General features: G+C 39.1%; 1 pseudogene; it reads left to right on the forward strand.

Annotated features, from left to right (window-relative positions):
* Positions 1–20077: 20077 nt before the first annotated feature.
* The window catches only part of LOC136125442 (small ribosomal subunit protein eS4-like), a 101358-nt pseudogene continuing 97033 nt past the window's right edge, over positions 20078–24402 (forward strand).

The raw sequence follows: 24402 nt of genomic DNA on the forward strand, positions 1-24402 counted from the left end.
CAAAAGAGAGGAACAAAAGAAGGAAGGAAAGGAATAGAAAAGAAAAGGAAAATAAAACAAATAAATAGGCAATTGGAAATGATAAAACTAACATGTACAAAAAGTCATAGTTTACATAGAAGTAAATTAAAATGTGGGATGATTTGGTACAGTAAAATAAAATCAACTTGACCTTGATATTATGAACATTTCTTCCAGCTTTCACAGAGGTCCCAACATTAAATTTCTGAGATGAGAATGTAATTCTAATGCAGTATTTGAAACAATAATACTACCTTGACCATCATACTAATATAGCTATTTATATGCACTAAATCTCTAGAGTTAGTCTATGGACAAAGCATGGCCAACTTGGTCGTGGGTACAAAACAGAGTGTAAAAGATGATAACGTTAATTACTTAAAAAGGAAAAATTTCACTAGCAAGGTGGGAGATGAAGGGGTGAGGGAAATGTGGAGAATGGGTGTAAAGGAAGGGTACAGGTAGTGACAACTTCATCTTAAGAAATGGGGACAGGTCAAAGGACACCCTAAAAATCCTATAGAATAAGAAATAGGGATATACGTATATTACTAATGTTATAAAGTGTCCATATAAAAACGAACAGCAATAATACCACGATCAAACACTGGGACTAGCAATGGGGAATGTGGGTCTAGTACATTTCAGCTAAATAATCATCTATCACAGTGGGGACAAAATGGGTATTGTTTTTATTAAAGAATATTAATAAGCATATTATCTAAGGTGAAGAGGAGAAACACCATAAGACTTACAAACAATCAAAATTAAAAGGGATCGGCAGAGGATGAGATTAGGAGAGAAAGAAGGAGGAGTCCCAAACTTCAGCATAATTCTTCTGTGCCATTGGGTGTCACTGTGAGCAAGAATTACTACAATAGAGATTCAACGACACTAACAATAGTGCCATTTAGTGAAGTGGTTAAATCCATGGATGTTGGCATACCTGGATTTTCAATCTAGCAGTCATTATTAGTAGCTCAGGGGCTTGAGAAATTTTCTTTAGCCTCTCTTAGCTTCTTCATCTGTAAAATGGGGGAGAAATTGTAGCTTCTTCCAAAGGTTATTGCAGTGATTTAACCTCTGGGTTTAATCTCTGAAAATTAAACTGTGCACAGTATTTAGACACATAGTAAATACCACGTGACTATTAGGTTTTACTGCCTAGTACTTCTGACCCTTAACAAATTTATGTTTGCCTATAAAATGGTGACTCCTAAATACACATAGTTAGGCTATATTTAGGCTTTTAATCTACATGTTGATGGAGATGTACACTCTCTTCCAGATGGGTTACTTCCTCTTCATCCCACAGCCTCAGCGGGTGCCTGGTTGAGACTATCATCTCTCACAGGGCCCAAGTAGAAGTCTCCTTGGCTTCTTTTTCCCCCAAAACTTTCAGTCCTCTAATTCATCCTTCACACTTGCTCCAGAAGATCTTTCTAACCCAGTTAGACCCCTCTTCTCCATAAAAGTCTTCAGGGCTTCCCAATGCCTGAAGACAGTTTCCACTTCTTGTCAAAGAGACCAATCGACCAGTCTATTGTGTCCTCTAATTAACATCTTGTGAGCAAGCCATGCTAAGCTTTTGTACTCACTGAAACAATCTATTGAGATACTTTCTGTAGGAATTGGGCCTCATCCAATATAGATAGCAGGATTTCAACACATGTTTACTGAATGAATGAATGAATGAATGAATGAGATTATAAAACCATAATAACTCTGTTGTTGAGTCCAGAAATAGTATTTCTTCTATTCGTAAACATCTAAAAATTATATAATCTTTTTCTATGCCATATAAATCCAATATGATGAGAAAATAAAAACCAATTTTTCCCAGTATGTTTGAGGCTCTGATTAGAATAGAGTCACACCCACAATTGATTCTAAATACATATTTGTTGAACGAGGTAATGCATGGATGGCTAAAAGGATGAATGAATTAAAATGTATTCATTCTGAGTTCAAGAACTCCTATTAAACACAGTTAATTGAATTTAACTGCCAGCTGTCTTTGAGTTTTCTCATTTTAGAATTACAAACTTCAATTTAATTTAACTAGTATAGATAAATTAAACTTACTAAAACTAGTTAAACTTCAATTTAACTAGTATAGTTAAATGTCTAGGTATTCTTAAAATAGGTGATATGTAAATGCAACATCAAAGTCAAAACTCAGGTAGTCAATGTTTTTATCTATTGTAATTCACAGTGTAAAAGCTTTTTCTCTATTAAAAGCATTCACCACCAAATATTAGTCTCCTTTTCAGCCTTTATTTGCTCTTGCTACGATAATGATACAGAAGATCCCAGCTCATCAGGAGTTGTAAAGGGTCTTAGTCACATCACCTGTGAGCATGGATGCTGTGAAGGCAGATTTTCCAAAGTGGAGTGGACCAAGGCCCAGACAGCTCGAAGCAGATGTGCGATTAATGCGCGATGGTTAATGTTAATGGCTGGGATCCAAGAGCTGCAAGAGGACTAGGGGAGAAACTCTGTGGGAAGATCGGACTGTACATGCAAGGCAGGTAAGAAAAGGCCTTGGGCTTCCCTGGTGGCGCAGTGGTTGAGAGTCTGCCTGCCGATGCAGGGGACACGGGTTCGTGCCCTGGTCCGGGAGGATCCCACATGCCGCGGAGCGGCTGGGCCTGTGAGCCATGGCCGCTGAGCCTGCGTGTCCGGAGCCTGTGTTCTGCAACGGGAGAGGCCACAGCAGTGAGAGGCCCGAGTACCGCAAAAAAAAAAAAAAAAAGCCTTAATAAATTGTGCTGTAATTACTACAGCTTGCAAATGTGTTTAATACCAAGACCAACTAAGAGAACTGGACCAGAGGTTGGTGGATATGAACGAGCTTTCTATTCTGGGTTTCTTTTATTCCCCTTAGCCCTTTCAATATTAAAACCATTTTGGCGGTAAATCACTGAGGACTAGAGGTGCACATCTGTTGCTTTCTCTTTGAGTCTGGGGGTGTTGGGAGCCTCTGAATGGAGTTGGCATGATGAAAAACAGCTTGGTCTTCAGGTAAGCAAATGAGTTAATCTCATTTCAATTATACAATTTATGTTTCCCATTTAGTTATAAGAAGATGCTATAAAAATCTAACTGCCTAGAGGCAGAAAACGGTGACAAATCTTATTCTTATTCCTTATGCTACTTCTCGGATTTTGACAGTGGAGGCTCAGATATAATTACCAAGTCAAATAAACAAAATGCGGAAAAGGGAGTGGTTCAATCAGTCAGTGGTAACCAATAGAAGCAATTAATGAATGAGTCCGATCATGAAGTCAAGAAAGAACTTAAAATTTATTTCTTGTTTCCAGGTGGAGATGATAGTTAAAATAATTGGTCTATGCCTGGACAGGACCATGGTTTTATGTGTACTTTAAAGAAGGTCTCTGAATTTGTTCAGACCTTAGCAATTGTGTCACTGGTTCTACAAGATAAAACAGCCCAAGATTTCTGTAGGTCTCTCTGGGATTCTGGTTGATTTTGTCTTTAGCCTTAATAACCAAGTCATAGCTATACTTTGCATTCATTGCAGAAATCACATTAAAAAATCATATGTAGAAAACAAATTTATGGTTACCAAGGGGGAAAGGGGGGAGGGATATATTGGGAGATTGGGATTGACATATACACAATACTATATATAAAGTAGATAACTAATAAGAACCTATTGTATAGCACAGGGAACTCTACTCAATACTCTGTAATGACCTAAATGGGAAAAGAATCTAAAAAAGAGTGGCGGGCTTCCCTGGTGGCGCAGTGGTTGAGAGTCCGCCTGCCGATGCAGGGGACACGGGTTCGTGCCCCGGTCTGGGAAGATCCCACATGCCGCGGAGCGGCTGGGCCCGTGAGCCATGGCCGCTGAGTCTGCGCGTCCGGAGCCTGTCCTCCGCAACGGGAGAGGCCACAACAGTGAGAGGCCCGCGTAACGCATAAAAAAAAAAAAAAAAAAAAAAAAAAAAAAAAAAAGAGTGGCTGTATGTATATGTATAACTGATTCACTTTGCTGTACAAACTGTGTAGAAACTAACACAACACTGTAAATCAACTATACTACAATAAAAATTAATTATAAAAAATCATGTATTTTCATTTATGATTCTCTATTCTCTTTCCTCCTTAGGAGACTTCAGCTTCATGATGAAAGGGCCACAACTGTTCTGTCTGCTGTAATCTACCAGTTCATAGCAGATGCTTGACATGACTGGTACTTAATGGCATTGAATGGGGGTTGAATAAAAAAGGCATTGAATTTGAAGCTGTTTGACAAAACAAGTCATTAGAAGGTAGAATAAGTGTTAATCATTGGAGACAGCAAAAAAAGGAAAAAGATTTTGGCAAAGCTCAAGCAAAATCTAGCTAAAGTTTTCTGAAAATGGAATAAGATTTTCTGTGAGCTGTTGAGTTCCCATTAGTCTAGTAAAAACTATTGGCTTGTGGTAACAATCAAGAAGCAATACTCAGTGCATGCAGTCTTTATGATATAACCTCCCACTGTTACTTGTGCTTTTCCGAATCACTGAGTCTTCTCTTGGTGTCTCAGCCCACTTGCATTTCCCACTGTGTCCTTCCTGATGCTATACATTTCTCTCTTTTTAAAATTTATTTATTTTGGGATGTGTTGGGTCTTTGTTGCTGCGCACAGGCTTTCTCTAGTTGTAGCGAGTGGGGGCTACTCTTCATTGCGGTGTGCGGGCTTCTTACTGCGGTGGCTTCACTTGCTGTGGAGAACGGGCTTTAGAGTGCAGCCTCAGTAGTTGTGACTCCCAGGCTCAGTAGTTGTGGCTCGCGGGCTTAGTTGCTCCGCAGCATGTGAGATCTTCCCAGACCAGGGTTTGAACCCGTGTCCCCTCCATTGACAGGCAGATTCTTAACCACTGCACCACCAGGGAAGACCTATACATTTCTTTAGACAGGACATTCTTTTGCTCTGGAAGCCTTCTCTCCTCTTTGCAGGTAATCTCATTACTATTCTCTAAATTTTAAAGGTAAAGCTCTTGAATACCCACTCAGTGCTTGTGATCTCACTCTCCCTTTCCAATCCATTCCCTTTGGTAACTATCTCACTGAATTTTGTTTATGTCTGCATTTTTGTTTTCCAAAGACCATGAGTCTGCTGAAGTCAGAGATCATTTTTAATATCTCATCAAATCCCCAGCATCTAGGGTAGACCTGATGCTTACCAGGGTATCAATAAATACTGGTAGGATGAATGGATAAATGAATCCTGGCATTAAGCTTTAAAAATTACCTGGGATGGATAATTTTATGTGTCAATTTAAGTGCATCACAAGATGCCCAGATATCTACATTAATCTGGGTGGTTTGGGATGAGTTTATCTTTTAAACTGGTACATTAAGTAAAGCAGATTGCCCTCTGTAGTGTGGGTGGGCCTCATCTAATCAATTAAGACCCAAATAGAATAAAAGGTCTAACCCTCCCTCAAGTAAGAAAGAATTCTTCCTATCTGAGTACATCAGCTTTTCCTGTCTTCAAACTTGAACTGAAACAAGCTTACCAACTGCAAATCTTAGGACTTCTCAGCCTCCAAAATCACGAGTCAATTCCTTAGGATAAATATCTCTCTCCCTATCTATCTATCTATCTATCTATCATCTATCTATCTATCTATCTATCTATCTATCTATCTATCTATCCATCTATCTTTTACATCCTATTGGTTCTGTTTCTTTGGAGAATATGGATTAATATGCCACTTGTTAGTCAAAACAAAATAAACTGGGACCTTTTTCTCTTTACCTTTCTGTCTCTTGATATTTTCTTTTCTGTTATAGGATATAGTGATCTAGGTGACTGAGATTTTAAGATAAATATCTTTGATTTACTAGTATTATTTTCTTTTCCCTTGCATACCTGGATCATTTTCTAGCTCTTCCTTACTTCTAATAACAAGTTTGAAGTATTTTTTAAACTAAAAACAGACAAATGCAGAGAAAGAGCAGTATCTTTTACTTCTGAACTCGACACAAATTTCTCAACCATGAAAACCAATATTTAATAATATTTCTTCATATAAGTATATAACCTATTTCCCTGTCAATTATTTTTCATTGAATCAAATTTATTGCTAAGTATGAGCTTTGGAGATTTGAGAGGTTAGTTCTGTATTTCCAGTGGTCAGTCTTTATTAAAGGATTTTGTAAAACTTTAAATATTTTATATTAGCTAGAAAACAGGTTTGTATTCGTATAAAAAATTAATGTCTGGGCTTCCCTGATGGCGCAGTGGTTGAGGGTCCGCCTGTCGATGCAGGGGATGCGGGTTCGTGCCCCGGTCTGGGAGGATCCCACATGCCGCAGAGTGGCTGGGCCCGTGAGCCGTGGCCGCTGGACCTGTGTGCTGTGCTCCGCGGCGGGGGAGGCTACAGCAGTGAGAGGCCCGCATACAGAAAAAAAGAAATAAATAAATTAATTAATGTCTGTTGATAGACAAAAAGGGAAACTGGTACATATAGAATTAAAATATTAAGGATGTTAAGGCCAATATTCTAAGGAACAAAAGTACAGTAAAGCTAGAGTTATTTAGAATCCAGTTTTTGGCAGCATAGAGGAAATTCCCTAATAATTATACATGGCACTAATGATTATGATGATGACTGAAAATAAAAAACAAATATAGCCTTTAAAAACTAAGCCACAATTAAGGCTGCTAATTGCCCTTAAGGTGCTATGGATTAACAAATTAGCCAGACAGAAATAAACTAAGTAAAGTATTATTGCTATGGATGTTGTTTGAAGCTTAACATTGGCAGAAGAGAGGTCTTTCAAAAATACTAGTAAGATCATGTCATTCTATGGCTTAAAACTCACCAATAGCTTCTTGCCTTTTCACAAAATCCAATTTCCTTTTTTAATCCATAAATCCCTATGTGCCCTGACCATTGTCCATCTGTTTCTGATCACTAAGATTCAGTCTTAGTGATTCTATTTCTGCTAAGTTTAATTCGTCTTCAGTGCATTTGTGTTTGCTGTTTCCTCTTCTTCAAATGCTTTTCAGCAACTGTTGTTTGTACTCCTCTTTCAGATCTGAGCTCATAAGTCACCTCCATGGCCTTCTCAGAATCTCATTTGATATATGGTCCTTCCTTTCTGCTCCAAGTAACACTCTATATATCGCTGTGTTTGTTTTCTTAAATGCACTTGTCAGAAATCTTTATTTATTTTTCTGATACTCCATATTAGAATTCAAACTCCATGGGTACCAGGACCTGTCAGTTTTGTTCACTCTTACATTCTCAACTCCTAGGAAACTGACACATAGTAAGAGTGAGCTTGCATGAACAAATGAGTCATATGTAAATTGTAATGTTCTCAAGGCCTTCCAGAAAAATCCTTAAAGCTAGTATTTGAGAATCAAAGCAGAATAAGTGGGTGATCAACTTTGTTTTTCCTTTTACCCTAATACCACCACCAAATTTCACTCAGGGAATTCTCCCTTTGACCTCCCTTCCAATGTTTTAAATTGGGCTTCTGTTTCTTAATTTAAAAATTATGTGAGGATGGATTATATAGACACTTTGCTCTGATCATGGATTCATGATCTCATCCAGAAAAACCTTCATCCCACAATAAGGCAGCTGATGATTTATCATAGGACTGGATTGAGTAACTTTAATATAATATAGTAGCTGATATTCACCAAAGTGTCCAATAAACATAATCCAATGTATTCCATATTTAAATATTTAAGTAGAATTTGATAAATGGGCATGGGCTTATGATATAAATTAGGAAAAAGATTTAGTATCAGGGCTAAGTTATTAGAAAGTTCACAAATGAATTTGTTTTACAAAGAGACTGGGAAAAAAATTACTACTACCATGGACTAGAAGTTTCATTTTTCACATAAATAACTTAGTTGTGCTGAGATTTGTAGGTTGTCAGAACAAAGACATTGTCTGTAGACGCTTGGGAACAAATGCTTCCTTGAAGTCACTCACATTTCATAATGTTATTTACACTTGACTCTTAGTACATCAAAGATTTAAATCATACCCCAGAAACCACATGAGGAAATTGTGGCAAAAAGCCAGTTTCAGGTATGCTTTTGGCAGATTTTCAAGGGAATCGTGAACATCTCAGGATACCCTGGCCTCAGGTAGAGAATCAATGTTGCTTGAAGAGAACTTGAAGTTGCCAGAACTTTCCTTATCAACAATGGATCTGTATCACGGTGACATTTTAGGAGCACTGAAAAAACTTTCCCTGCCATGACACTATAAAAATCAAACTTAGTTTAAAAAGAAAAGAAACATTCATTAATTTATACTAAGAAAAATAACCCAAAATACATAGAACTAGCATTTTTTTCCTTTGGTATATATTTATTGAATAATTAGTAGGTCCTGGAGCTGGAATGTTAATAGTATGCCGTTTTTTGAGCTACTCACAACTTAGCAGATGGGATAAATACATCCACTTGCAATTATTTTACAATGTGTGTATTTACTGAGGCATGAATAGTGTAGAACACTGAATTCAACCTGAGAGAAAATGTGAAATAACTATTCCTGTCAGCTGAGTCTTAAATGATGAGTAGGGTTTAGCAGTTCGGATCAGAGTGGAGAAACACAGGGCATTCCATACAAAGGGATACGCGAGTAAAGGTACAGATAATGGCATGGAGCACTGTGGAGTTCAGGCCATATTGACAGCCATGAAAGTATCAAGCAGTAGGTGTCAGAGGCAGATATAGACCATATGATATGAGGAACATTTTAAAGGCACCTTAGGATTCTTGAATATTTACAAAACTGTATCACCCTTTTTATGTGTCCTTGACAGTATAGAATGGCATATCTCACCATTCCCTCCCCGCCAGAAAGATACTCTATGTATCTTTTACACATAGAGTACCAAAGGATGCATAGAATGGGTTTTCAGCCGTGGACTAGATAAGAGTTTTCTGTAGCAGGGAGTCAGGAATATCTCAGGGATCTTCTTCAGCTTTCCTCATCCACTGCTTGGATCCTGAGTCAGGCCCTAATTTTCTGCCCTCCAGCACTGACTTCAAAATGGTCTCTCTCTTCTATGGGGTCCTCTCTTCAGCGTTGCTATCTCTTCCCTGACCTGAGATGTTCTACACCCTGCAACTGTGAATCTCTGCAAGGAGAAGAGTTATAGAAAAAACAGTTTACTAATTTTCTTCCATTTCAAGCAACTTTTATCTAGCCAAGAGTGACTGATCCTTAGAAAAAGTATGAAACATTTTGTTAAAAAGACTATTCCTCCTTTTCCTGTTATACTGCTAGAGGCAGCATAAAATGACCCTTCCATAACCTGGGCACTGCTGTGGTGAAGCCAGGAAGAGAAGTGTGTGTGTACCTTGCCCGCAGAGCATTTGACTGGGTGTGAGAGAAACAAGCCTTTCAAGCCATACAAGCCATTGAAGGGCTGAAGCAGAGGAAAGATGTAGGTTTGTAATTTTTATTTTTTGATAGCTGTTTGGCAGCACATGGATGATGGATTAAGGAAGACGACCTTGGAGTCTGGGAAAATCAGTTGCAACAATTTTCATCACGGCAAAAGAGCCTCCTTTGGGAAGGGGGTGAACTGTGAGAATATCCAGAGGATGAGCGTGGCTGTAGGGAGCGCGGTTAGTTTACTTATTGTTTTCATTACATAAACTATGTAATATTAACCTGGACAAGCTTTCACTGGTTTTTGGTGATACACGTTATGGGAAGGGAGCAGTAGAAGTTACATGGTTAGAAAGATCTTCAAAAAGTTGATTTTGGAGGCTGTAGGGCATGCAGATGGGGAGATACAGAAGGCATTTGGATATACCATTCCCAGGTTTGAGAACAGAAAGCTCTGGCTTAAAGGTAAACAGCCAGTAGTTTAATCTTCTTGCGAGATCCTGTATGCAGAGAGAATGGAGGCATCGGGAGTAAAAAGAGAAGGCAGGCTTGACTTCCCACATAAAGATAAAGAAGGGGAACCCATAGCAGAAAAAAAAATGAGGGGAAGCATCAAAGACTTCAATACTTAACAAGTTTTCTAAAATCATCCCTCCTGCTCTTTGCAGTTCTTGAAATTCAATCTAGACTCCACTGCTAGATACTGCATTAAGACTTGGGCTCTTTTCTCAAACACCAAAGATTCTGGATTATTTCTATGAGTATATACCCAATGGGATATTCATTGTTGTAACTTTTCCTGACTTGCAGTTGTTCAGACAATAGCTTGCACCATGTCATAAGAGCAAAGGTGTAACTGTCATACATTATACATATATAAATATTACTTATATAAAATATGTGTATATATTTATTATATATTCATATATAATGTATGTAAGTATAATGTGTATATATATATGTGTATGTGTGTGTATATATATGTATACACATGCACATACATTTCTCGGCTGACCTGTGAGTTCATCTAAGATCAAGCTCACTTGTGAGCTTCTTCCAACACCAATAAGGAAACATTTGGGACTTTAAAGTTCTAAAGTGTAGAATCCTGGAGTAATAACCTTCGTCTGCTAAATGGAAAGATAAAATAACCATAAGACACAAGCATAGCTCTGAAAGCAACCTGGAAATCTATACTGGCAAATTATGTAATGGTAGCAAGTAAAGTTAGGAGCAATTCATTCACTGAGTCAGGAGAAAAGAGTGAGCCAGAGAAAAACTCTCAGGAGACAGGAGAAAGCTCAGACCATGGCAGGAGAAAGATAGCTTGTGAGTTAGAGAGTTGGCCAACATCTTCAGTTAATGTTGATAAAAGTATTCAATATTAATTCGCTTCCTGTTTTGTGTTGAGATGTAGCCACAGCTTCCCCTCACGTCAAACTTTTAGTAAGAGTTTTCACCTCTAATTCCTCTAATGCAGCGAAGAGGATACTGGCTGGAGCCCAAAGCAGTGAAGACAGAACTGACAGTGATGAATCACAGCAGTGACCTTTTGTGGGGGGATGTGGCCTGGCTAGAGATTGGGTACCACCTCACACATGAAGGGTGACCCATGTAGAAGACCCAGTCCAGTTTGCCCAGCGGTTCTCAATAAAGGATGATTTCCCCACCAGGGGACATTTGGTAATATCTGGAGACCTTTTTCCTTGTCACAAAGTGGGGAGGTACACTGGCATCTAATGGGTAGAGACAGGAGATGCTGCTAAACATCCCACAATATATAGGACAGGCCCCTGCAATTAAGAATTTCCTGACTGCAATGTCAATAGCAAGGTTAAGAAGCCCCAGGTTAGATATGCTCATTTTCAACTACAGCACGATACAATGTATAAATTCCTGGCACGTAACACAGAACATTAGAATGTATTCCTTATCCATGCCCTAAAAGATTTTGTATTCTGGGTTGGGAAACTCCTCTTGTATTTCCTCTTGCAGCCCTTCCTTCTAAACTTGCCTCCCACCTCAAACAGTGAAGAGGCTGGATGACATATAACTAGGACTCTGACATGGAAAATAGGCCATATTTCATATTGCAAAAAAGAACTTTAGAATTACTTATATTAATGAACAATTGTTAAATAGTCTGGTAGTTCTGTCTCAGGTTGACTGTAAGAATTTGGCCTTTTTACATATTTATTGAATCTTTTTTTAAAAATTAATTAATTTATTTTTGGCTGCACTGGGTCTTCGTCGCTGTGCTCGGGCTTTCTCTAGTTGCGGCGGCGAGCGGGAGCTACGCTTCGTTGTGGTGCTCCAGCTTCTCATTGCAGTGGCCTCTATTTGTTGCAGAGGATGGGCTTTAGGCACGTGGGCTTCAGTAGTTGTGGCACGTGGGCTTAGTAGTTGTGGCTCGCGGGCTCCAGAGCGCAGGCTCAGTAGTTGAGGGGCACGGTCTTAGCTGCTCCACGGCATATGGGATCTTCCCGGACCGGGGCTCGAACCTGTGTCCCCTGCATTGGTAGGCAGATTCTTAACCACTACACCACCAGGGAAGTCCCCTTAGTGAGTTTTTGGTCCAAGTTCTTCTTGCCTTGCTTTCCCTACATGGACCTTAAAGGACTCATACCTTGTGGAAATGGATCCCTGGCATGCAGAATTCGTAGATCGGATAGTTACAAGCTAAACAATAAAACTTCCCTTGTCTTTCCTTGTTGATGTACACAGATTTTTGTCACTCTGAATCTCTTTCAATACTTGTTACTAAATCATTTATTTCTTTGGAAGTTTTAAAGATTAAAGTTGATATTAAAGAATATGAAGTCTGGGTTATGATTTTAAACTTAAGATGGGAAACTTAGATTATCCTGAGAGGTCTATAAAAGAGCAAGTAGTTCAGACGTTTGCATCTGCTCATCTTGAAATATACATACAATCTAATACCCGCCCATTGACATGAGATGTTCCAAATTAGCAGAAATTCTGCCAACCAATTGATGGGACAGAGCAGGAGAGGATGAGTCATTAAAATATAGGCACAAACTTTAGTCAGAAAAACTGGTGGGATTTCTGCCAAAGAAAAAAATCTCACAGCTGGGCCACCCTCAGAGATTTCTCTAACAAACACAGCCAAATATTCCTGTACTTAGTGACTTGATTCTGTGGTTCTGAATTATCAGCACCTGTTATTTCATTGCTTCAGAGAAGGATCATTTGAGGGAAAATGTTATTTTATAGCTAATAATTGAGAGAGAAAGTGGTACTCATTCTCCGGCAATATTTACCTTGTGTACTGGAAGTAAAAGGATAAATTCAAACTGTTGGAGAATCTGAGTCAAGATTTGTAAACCAGGATTTTTCAAGCTTTACCTCCAGCATACGTATTGCCCAGCAAACATGTTAACAGTACATATTCCCTACTCTTCACCCCTATGGATTCTGACTCAACAGTCTTTTCTTTTTTCCCCCCACAGGCTTCACGGGTATTTCTGAGCAAGTGGTCTGTGGACTCGACTTTACAAAAAGTCTGTCAAAGATGCCAGCTCAAGATGGGTGGGCAACAGACGGGAAAATAACTGGGCACATAGTAAGGGCTTAATAAATATTTATTGAATGAATTGTCTCCAGCTCTTTTCCTAGAAACAGAGAAATTTATTTTTGCTTTCCTTGTGAGTGGATTGCTAATGGGCTGACTTGGATATATATTATCTTAGAGAAGCTCATCTCTCCCCCATTTATTCTCCACTTTGTGTTAGATGAATTTTAGTCTCTGGTGTCAGAAAACTCAAGTTATGTGAACCATCTCCTTTCCTAGTAATGTGACCTTGGGCACGTCTTTTTATTTTGCTTGGCCTTAGTTTTAAAATTTCTAACTTGGGAAAGTTAATGATTACTTCTCAAAATATAATATAACCCTGAAAAGAAACAAGGAATGATGCATGTGAAAGATATAGCATAAAGTGTGCTACTCGTGTTACTCATTTTATAATTCCTAGAAACGAATTACAAACTGGAATTCAGAATTCAATGACAGAGGCAGTGGCAGTGAGGTGTTTCTAACCAATCCTCTGCTCTAGGAAAAAAAAAAGTTTTCCTCAATGGCTAGGAGAAAGCCAGGTTTAAAGTGAATGCAAGTTAAACATCAGTAGACGAGTTAAAGTTGTATCTTCCATACAATATTTTGCTCTGTTGTTTTCAGAATTAACATTATTGAGGCATTAGCTACTTGTTTCTAAAGACAGTGGTTGCCCAGGTCCCACTGGGGTCAATTAATCTCTAGGAGGAGAATGGATTGGTCTATTGGGTGGAGAAGGCTTATTAAGACAACCAGTCCACTTCCAAGCCTCCCCACACTGAAAAGCCCCTATTACTATGCAGACATACAAACACACACACGCAGGTAGACACATGCCCCATTCCCCTTAATTCTCATCCTCTACAAGATGAGTCAGATGAGTTCTTCTTGCCTCCCCTTCGACTGTGCTGTATGAAAGATATGCACTTGTGAAGGAAAGCTCTTTAAGGGTTTTGGTAAGCAATTACAGGCTGGGAGCGGAGAAGAAAGTGAGTGTCTGAAAGTAATTCCAAAACATTTTTTTTCCATTTCTTTTCTTTCTGATAAAAATAGTATAAACACTTGTGGGAAATGAATCATCCTGTCACCTGCAGGAGAAATTCAGGCACTTCCCTGTTTAAACCTAACATATTAAAATCAAATAAAAGGAAGAAAGCAAGCATCGGGGTAGGTAAAATGCGGTAGAGCTTAATCATATTGGCACAAGTCATTCAGACATAACAAAAACCAAGACAAGTTTCAGGGCAGGTGCTGTCTAACCCAAAGAACACAGTGACCCACTGGGATCTGGCTTAATTTAGCCGTTGGTCAGCATCTGTATTAGTCAGAGCTCCTTGCATTTCAAGCATCAGGACCACTACTTGAATTAGGTGAAAAGAAGGAAACACACTAGAAGTTTCCTGTCATTATGAGAAGGGAGCTGGCCTTGAGTGACTCCTGAAATAGGCAAGAACTCAAATACTCTGACTACTCCTTCAGACTCTGCTTCTCCCTGAACTCAGGGTTTATTATCATGGATAACCCTCCCCTAAGAGGAGAGGAACAGGAAAATCAGTCCCTAGATCTTGTATTGATACTTTCCATCTTCAGGGTTCAAGAGGATAAAAGCATGGTAGAGTAGGTCAGATTTGAGATAGAGACAGGAAGTAAAGTAACAAGGACTTGTGTGTGTGTTTGTGTGTGTGTGTGTGTGTGTATGTGTCTAGGGGTAGCAATCTGTGGTGGACACAGTGATGTAACACATGGTTCAGATCCTTCTTTATTTATAAAAGCCTCACGATCCAACTTCTGGGAGTGCTGCTGGCACCCTCTCCTGCAGCCACTTTCGGAGAGCGCACCTAATGGAGAGACCCACCTCTCCTAACATAGTAATCTCTTCCCAGGATAGCAGACATCAGCCTCTGATGCCAGACTCCCATTTAGGGGAGTTTTCAAAGCCCTCTGTGCTCATTCCTGTTCCCTTCCACTCCATGGGTGTTGAGTCCAAGAGCACATTCTAATATAGCCCCCGTACACTCAACTCCATCTCAGAGTTGGTTTCCCAGGGAAGCCAGCCAGTAACAACCGAGAAGAAAGAAGAGAGGGGAACAGAAATCTGTGTACCATCAACCTTTAAGATGCAGAAAAAGGAAAAGAATATGTTCAAGAAAGTAAGAAGAAATTGAGGAGGAGACTGACCCAGAGAGAGCAGTAATGCAAGATGGAACGGCTTCCACCTGATATACTCCATTTACTTATTTAGGTGAGCAGACTGGCTTAGAATGAGAGGAGAGGATTTGGCAGGATCCTCGAGGCTCATGGTAAAATTTTAATAGCTGTAAGAGGGACTAGTCATTGCAACAGGACGCAAGATTGACAAATGGTGTTGAGGTTCCAGATGAGGCTGATATCCAGGATATATCAACACTAAACTGTACAGCAAATGCCATTTACTCTTACATCACTCAATTTTCAAAATGTAGCAGGGAACACATGGACTGAAGGATTGCTATTTATTTGGGGATTTATGTGGAGGAGTAGAGTGGCTGCATAAAAAACAGGCCAAGAGAGTTGAAACAGTAATTAAAAATTGAACATAAAACCTGTGCCTGCACACACACACACACACACACACACACACACACAGAGTCATCTCTCTGAATCCACAGGGGATTGGTTTCGGGACCCCGCTGGATACCAAAATCCGCAGACGCTCAAGTCCCTTATATAAAAAGGCATGTGAAATTGGATGTGTGGTTGGTTGAATTTGGATGTGGAACCTCCAGGTGCAGAGGGCCATTTGTATATGATTGTTGCTTCTTCTACAGCAATGATATTCATATTCTCACATCTTATTTCCAAGGAATGGTTACAAGATACCATTCCATTTTTTCTTGATGATTTTAAGTGGATATTCATTTGCAATGAAGTTTTATATTATGTATTAATGAAACTATCATTCCATTTGTCTTTTCTAGGTCATGTGATGAATAAAAAAAGAAACAATACGGTATACAATTACATAAGCAATTAAAATAGAAGGTAGGGATTAAGTCTTCTTTAGTCATTGACCAGCCAGAAATTTTACAGCCCATAAAATATGAGAAGGATGCCTTCAATTTACTTTCTATGGCATGATTTCACTTCCTTTTCAAATCATGCATTTCATCCTTGGAGTTGGGAGGATAGAGGATGAGAAGGAGAATAACTGGAGTCATATGTTGGGATTTCCTATAAGACTGGTGAGAAAAGGTCTCCTTATCTTACCTTAAGCTGCTGTGCATTGCTCTGACTAGCAAGCAGAGTCCTGATGAAGTGTAAGGGTAGCCATCTGAAATAAGGCCACTGATCTAAAGGGGACAAGTAGATGATAAGAACAGAAGACAGGGGAAACCCACCAGGTTCAGATAGAGTATACAGTTTCCTTGCTTGTACCTCATTCTACTCAGCACCAACCACAGTCTTCTATCAAATGTCCTACTTGTTTACGAGTCTGTCTCTACCATTAGTTTAGAAGTTCTTTAAGGGCAAGGTCTGTGTGTGATTTTTCTTTTTGTCTCCAGAACCTAGCATAGAATTTGGCTTTTGATGTGGTGTATAAGAAATGCAGGCTGAATGACTCAAAAGATAAATTTGGCAATTATTTTGTAGGTATTAAACTAAAATGTCCCCAGACTCAGTCACACTATAGTAAGATTTATGTTGAAATTATCAGCATTTTTAGTAATTTATCCCAGAAAGACTTCTGTGCAACCCAGGGCAAGGAATGAGTTGCATTCTTCCCGTCCAGCCTGATGGTTGACACCAACCCAGCAGAAGGTTATCATATAGCTACCCTTTTTTTGCTGTATGTTGGGAAAGCTCCAAGTGCCAATAGCTCATTAGGGAGGGTGGGAGTGGATCAACTCCAGTGTTTAGATTCTCAAACTGTTTTCAGTTAGGAAATGACTTCTGTGTTTCTCCCACTCAGGTGTCTTTGATTAGTGAGAAGCACAAATACGCAGGTCACACAGAAATGTGCTCCCTCATTCAGAGTACAACGGTAATCAAGCACTCAGCTGGCTGACATTTCTATACATTCCTTGACACACACAGATGCTTTTTGAACCTGGCTGGCCTATCCTTGTGCATTGCTGCCAGACCTCACTAGGCTAACTAAGGAACACCCAGAGTTGTTTTTGTTTCTAATACTGGGGCCTTGCCCTATAGGATAGAGACATTCCACTGAGCAGCTGTGTGACCTTATAAAGCCCTGGCTCTGCTGTCCCTGGAGTTGTTTTAAGATTGTAGATGTGGATATTTCTCACTACTGACAAATGGTGGTGGATCACTAGGTCTTCAGAAGGGCATGTGTAATAACTAATACTATATATGGTGTTTTACAGTATCCAATATTGACCTTTTCACTGTCCGTTACATTTGGATTCTGGGTTCAGATGAGAGCCATTGAGAAAAACAAGAATTGGTGGAGAGACTTCTCTTGCCCTCTTTTCTCCAATCTCCCCACCCCCAACTAACCCCACAGCCAGAGGGACTTTACCAGGTCTGATCAGCTTACTCTGTTGATAAAATGCAAGGGCTTCCCATAACTTTTCACATAAAGACAAAATTCTTTGTGTTCTACAGGTCCCTGCCTCCCTGTTCAAGGAATGCTCCATCTAGACTAACCCTAACCCTTAAACCTCTTCTTCTTTGTACATGTGGTTCTCTTTATCTGATTCCCTCACCCAGTTTTCCTGACTACATCAGCTCCTCCTAGAACAGGTTTCCACCTCATCATACGACTCTTCTTCATAACATTTCTCCCAGGTGCAATTTTGCATAGAGTTATGTGATTGCTTAATACAAATCTAGACACTCACAGACAAGAATCATGTCTGTTTCATTCTTCACTCTACGCCAGTGTCCAGCACTGTTCCCAGCATGGCACACAGTTAAGTCAATGGATACGCTGGGTTTAGATAATATCCAAGGAGTTTCCCTCATGCCCACCCACTGCCTACACATATCCTTTCTCTGTGTCTTTCTTGCGCTACCCATTCTTTTCACTGAGCCAAAAATTCTTTCTTAAAAGAGGATTTGACTATTATATTTTAAGAAAGTCCATCATGAAGAGAAGGTATTAAGAACAATTAGTTAGATAATATACTAGCTGGGTTATGCCTAAGTCATTTAAAACTTTACACTCTGCCCCCAAATGTGTCTGCTTTCCTTAACCTACAAAACACACAGTATTTTATCTTGGTTTGAACTTTGTATCTAATTCATGAGATGCTCAATAAAATGTATCATCTATATCAATATCCATTTATGCTTTTTTGGCTTTATTTAACCACCATACCAATAATTATTCCCTGTTTTATGTCAGTACAACCTAATAGTTAATGCACTTTTATAAATCCTATTTCAGTTGTTTTATATTTCCCAGGCAATACGATCTCAATTACATCATTCACAGCCAACTGTAAAATAAACATCTTCTGTCACTAGGTCCAGTAGATGCAAAACCCTAGGAAAATTTAAACAAATATTTTGATTTTGTTTACATATGTGCCACCAGCTGCTTTAGAAAATCTACTTGGGAAAAAACAAAAATTACAGAAGAACCACATATTGTGAACACCTGGATTTAGATACTCAACAAAAAGCCAGAAAGTAAACACTGCAATGTTAAACTCAATCATCCGGGAAAAAACCTACTTCCAAAGTGTATTTGAGATACTGTTTAATTTCACATAAAAGAGACTAAGTGGCAAAGCAAAGAAAAGAGAGCAGATGAAAAGAAAAGTCTCACTATTGTGGAACCAGCTATGTCTCGTCTGAGTAGGTGTTGGTGGATTGTTGGAAAGTTTAGAACACCCCAAATATACTGAGCTTCCCTTCTGCCTACACCCTTCCCAGCTGACAAAGAGGATCTTTTAACCACAGATTCCAGAAGCCCAATTACTAAGAAAGCGCCAGCAGTTTAATTCAGTTAAACACGGAGAGCCATTGATATCTGAGCTCTGTGCTAAACATCAGGAATACAGATTAGTAAAAGGAATTCTTTCCTTTAGAGTCTACAATTTAGTGAGGGCAAAAGTACCTGTGAATAATTGTGTAATGTTCCTGATACATGCTGGAATAGAGGTTAGTGATCAGACTAGTGGTGGTTCAAAGAAGGAAATAATGAACTCTTGCAGGATTTAAGGAAGATTTTGTATAAGAAATAATCATTCAGTTGAGTCTTGGACTATGCATAGTTATTTCTCCAATATTTAGGTAATGAAAGGTGACTTGGCAATTGTGAAAGGGGTTACAAGTATGCATTCCAGGCAGAGAAAATGTCATTTCAAAATGAAAGAAGGGTGCCCAGGACTGCCCGAGGTCAGCACAAGTACAAGGGATCAAATGCTATGTGCACCTGCCCTTGTGCCCAGGGCTGCTGGACCCCAAGTCCGTGATCACACTGTTGCCTGGCTTATCTCCTCTACTGACGAGCATGCTCCACTCTCCTGTGGGATGCCATTTCCAAAACACAAGGTCAAAGGTGAAATTATTAGGAATTTCAAGATGACAACAGTAGATCATTAAACCAGGTGTGGGTGTTTTTTCTCAGTGCAGGACCCTGTGATAATACGTAGGTTTCCTGCCCATGAAGTCGGCTCCACATTAGCACGTTCTCAATATAGAGATGTATGGTCAAAACCATTCCGTTTTCCTCTCTATTCTACCCAATTTATTTTTTTAATTAATTAATTTGTTTGTTTATTTATTTATTTGTTGATTTTTTTTACAGTAGGTCCTTGTTGGCTATTTATTTTATTTTAGCTATCCATTTAAGACATAGCAGTGTGTACATGTCAATCAGAAACTCCCAGTCTACCCCTCCCCACCCCAACTATAAATTCATTCTCCAAGTCCGTGATTCTGTCTCTGTCCTCCAAGTAAGTTCATTTTTATCATGTTTTTTAGATTCCACATACAAACGATATCATATGACTCTTGCCCCAATTTAATATTATTTGGGCTTGAAACACAAGCAAATTGGAGAAGGGGAGAAGGGAAATTGGGCAGCACTGGAATGAAGCTGGGACCAGAGGCAGGGCCTAGATTGTGCAAACCTTTATACGACATGTTGGAATTTGATGTTTATTCTGCAGGGTAAGAAATGCTGTTGAATGATTTCAGGCAGGATGTCACATGACCAGATTTGTAGATTATGAAATTCAATCTGGTGTTACTGTAGTGGGTGAATCTGAAGCAGGTGAAATGTGGCAGGAAAGCTAGGTATGAGCATTACAGGTGGAAGTGTTTCACCTCCCTCCCCAGACTGTAGAGATTATGATTCTGTTGCCCATTGATGCCTGCCCTGTGTTCTAGTTCTGAACGTGCACGCCCTATTGCTCACACTGGAGTGAAAATTCCTTGGTGCCTTTTAAATAGTAGATGCTTAATAACCATTTCCTGTGAAACTGAGGTTGCCTTAGCTATTTGAGTAATCACACCAAAATCTGGACTCCTATAGGTCTCAGTCTGGATTTAACCAAAATTACGTTGCCATAGGTAAATCGGCCTAGTAAGGAGAAAGGGGCTACCTGTGTTCACCAATGCTCTGGAATGAAGTTAAATACCCAGATGTGACCTTCACAAAGAAAAACTAAAAACAAACCATTGTACTGAGTAATAAATACATTAAATAAATCAAGTAATAAATCAATAGATAGATGTTCATTGATAAAGGAAATTGCATTATGGTTCGATTTGCAGAGCAGAGGTGATGCCTATGGCATGGATACTTTGGGTAGATATCCTTTGCTGCATAGAATGGTGATATCACAGTCCAGATGGACTGGGTCTTCTAATGTGAACAGGATGGAGCATTGTTTTCAGCCCCCATGTTAGACTCACCTGGGAGAGTTTAAAAGTTACCTTTGCCTGAGTTCTAGCACAACTGAATTCAAATTTCCGGGAGTGAGACTTGGGTATCTAAAATTTCCCCAAGCTTTGTTGAATTATTTCACCCATTTTAAAGTGATTTTTGTCCCAACAGTTATGCCTCTTCCAGAATGTCATGCAAATATAACCAGAGTATTTAGTCCTTGGCACCTGGTTTGCTTCACATAACATGATATTTTTGAGATTCATCATATTGTTGAACGTAACAATAGTTCATTTCTTTATTCTCTATTGAGAATTCTGAACAGTATTCTACAGTATGGTTATTCATACCACAATTCATTTCTCCATTCACTAGTTTCTCCATTCACTCAACTTTTAAAAGTCTTGCCAGTTGATTCTAGAGCATAGCAAGGGTTGAGAACCACAGATAAACTTCATTATGAACATTACTTTGTATTTTACCAAATGCTTTCACATGCTTCAGTTATCATAATTGTACTCATTGACTGAACATGATATATGTGGAAGAAGTTAGAATTTCCAGAGAGTAGTCTATAGACCACACTGTCTGACACACATGGAAACTTTGGGTCATGTCTGCTTAACCATTATTTTCTATTTGACATTACATAAAAATGTGTGTACTGTCAATGGCATAATGAATTAGTACTACACACATCCAACTATCACTGTTATCAATAAGGCTTGGAAATGTTGGTGGAAGATTTATGAAAAAGACATTATTCACGTTCCAAATCATCTTCTCTTATCCATAAATGGGAAGTGTGTGTCTATAAAGAGAGGTCAGTTTTTGGAGCCATGCTTATTAAACTATCTAACGTGTACATATTTCTGACCACTTGGAAAGCATTATGAGAGTATTTCAGTATCCATGTCTATAAATTATGATTAAGAACAATTTATAAGGGCGCAGCCATTTCCTTCATAAACACTTGGTTGGGACAGTTCATCTGTGCCTTTCCAGTCCTTTAAAGGCAACACTTAGAAGCAGTAGGATCAGAAACATCCTAGAAACTTCAACATCACAATGAAAGAGTGTATTTGTCAGTGTTTTTTTTTTTTTAAGTGAGTTTATGGAGCAGTTTTTAAATTGCTGTGATTTAATAGATTAGGATGATATTACATACACAATGCAACTGAGAGTCATAATGATGTGGCTGGGGCCCCTGAAGACTCTATAGAGACTTTAGTAAGAGATATGCTGCTTGAGGACAAAGGATTGAATTTGACCTACAGAAATCAAAATAACATTTGAGGGAATTTCTCTGATTTAAATGAAACTTGAACTTTATTCTTTAAAAAGAATGAAGTGTGTGAAGTTATGTGATGATGAGACAAGATCAAGGACAACCTGAATTATGAATAATTTTTATTGATGTTCTTACACATTACAACCTCTCTCCACCATGAAAATGAGAACTGAGAACTGAACTCTTTGGGTCCGACATTATCCATGGCTATTGTAATCTCTTGACCTCAGGAAAGAGAAGCGTTACCTGGAATTTCTAGTTTCTCTTGTCTGACACTTCAGGATTATTATGAATCAATTTTACCTTTTACTCTTTGAAACTTAGTTGGTGATACTCATCAGACTTGAATGGTTAAAAAAGTTTAGGGAGACTTAATTCTCATCCACTTGCTGGTCATTTCATTCATCTCAGTGCAAAAGTTTTTCTTTTGGCAACTGAAGGGGAATGAAACATTGATTTCCCAGGGAATCTGTATTCTGTTCTCTCAATGTACATGAACACACAGATATATTATTGAAGGAATCCTTCGTTTCTGAGGACATGCCAAATCTTGCAAAGATAGCAGTGAGATAATTCTAAAGTGAATGAAAGTTGTATCCTCTGACAGGGGGGAAGCTTCAAAAGAATTACCACAGGAATTAAAGAGAATCTTTAAAAAGTGAAGTTAACTTTAGTGAATGAGGGTAATTTCTTCTTTGTTTATGAAGAACCTATTATTTCAAGTTAATATCTAATTAAGCAGCTTGAGTATTCAACTGAGTTGAATAGTGTCTCCCCCCCAAATCCGTGTTTAAATCCACCTTAAAATGTGGCCTTATTTGGAAATAAGTTCCTTGCAGATGTAATTAGTTAAGATAGGGTCGTACTGGAGTAGGGTGGGCCCTCAATCCAATATGACTAGTGTCCCTGCAAGAGAAAGTAAAGAGACACAGAGACACAACATAGAGGGAAGACAACCAAGTGAAGACTGAAGCAGAGATTGGACTTACACTGCCACAAGCCAAGGAACACCTGGGGCTACTAGAAATTGGAAGAGGCAAGGAAGGACCTTCCCGTAGAGGCTGAGGTGGGAGCATGGCCCTGCCAACATTTTGATATGGGACTTCTAACCTCCAGCACAGTCAGATAATAAATTTCTGTTCTTTTAAGCCATCCAGTTTCAGGCAGTTTGTTTACGGTAGCCCTCGGAAATTAATACAGCTTGTCTCCGATTGATTTCTGACCAAAGTGAAAAATTAGAGGTTTACCATTCTATAGACTGGTGGTCTAGGAGGAGTCAGGAAAATTTTAGGAGAAAACAAAGGGACCAGCACCTCACTTCTGCCCACTCATGACTTCATCACCGTGTCACTTGTGTGATCTCTGAGCTATTAGTATCAGGATCACCTGGGGTGATCAAAATGCACATTTCCTGCCCAGATCCAAACCTGTTGGTTTGAAATATCTGGATAGAGCCAAGGGATCCGCATTTTACTAAGTTTCTTATATCATTCTTATGAATGCTAAAATTTTGGAATCATTACTATACAGAATCCTATCTATTACTGTCTTTGAGAGATAATCAAAAGAAATTCCATCAGTCCATTGAAGGTCAACAAAAGACTCAATCTTGCCCTCAAGTCTCTATATGAGGTCAAGTGAAATCCAAACATCAGACAGCATCAGTGAGCCACCCAGGACCACCAGTTCTCCTTCTGGGACATAGAACTTGCCAACAATACATCCAAGCGACCCTTAACTTTCCTCCTGCTCCCCAGCCCCTACATCAGGTAATGGCAACAAATAATTGGTCCTGGGCTTCCCTGGTGGCGCAGTGGTTGAGAGTCCGCCTGCCGATGCAGGGGACGTGGGTTCGTGCCCTGGTCCGGGAAGATCCCACTTGCCGCGGAGCGGCTGGGCCCGTGAGCCATGGCTGCTGAACCTGCGCGTCCGGAGCCTATGCTCTGCAACAGGAGAGGCCACAACAGTGAGAGGCCCGCGTACCGCAAAAAATAATAATAATAATAAAAAAATAATTGGTCCTCTTACCTTATGTCAAAACCATAGCAGCTAGAACTCAGAAAAATTGAGGAGAAATATGGAACCTACAGTGTGTATAACTTGCTACCTGTCTGGTGTTCTTCTTTAACCCCTTATAAAAATAAAAATGACAAGCTTTCAAGATAAATTAAAAATCATTACCAAGATTAAATTTACAGAAGAAAAAAACAAAACTCTTCTGAAGAGAAATTCCATTTATCAAGAGTTTTTCAATCACATAAATCTGAAATTACATTTATATTAAGTA

Source organism: Phocoena phocoena, chromosome 7 (genome assembly GCF_963924675.1).
Source record: "Phocoena phocoena chromosome 7, mPhoPho1.1, whole genome shotgun sequence".
Taxonomy (NCBI): Eukaryota; Metazoa; Chordata; class Mammalia; order Artiodactyla; family Phocoenidae; genus Phocoena; species Phocoena phocoena.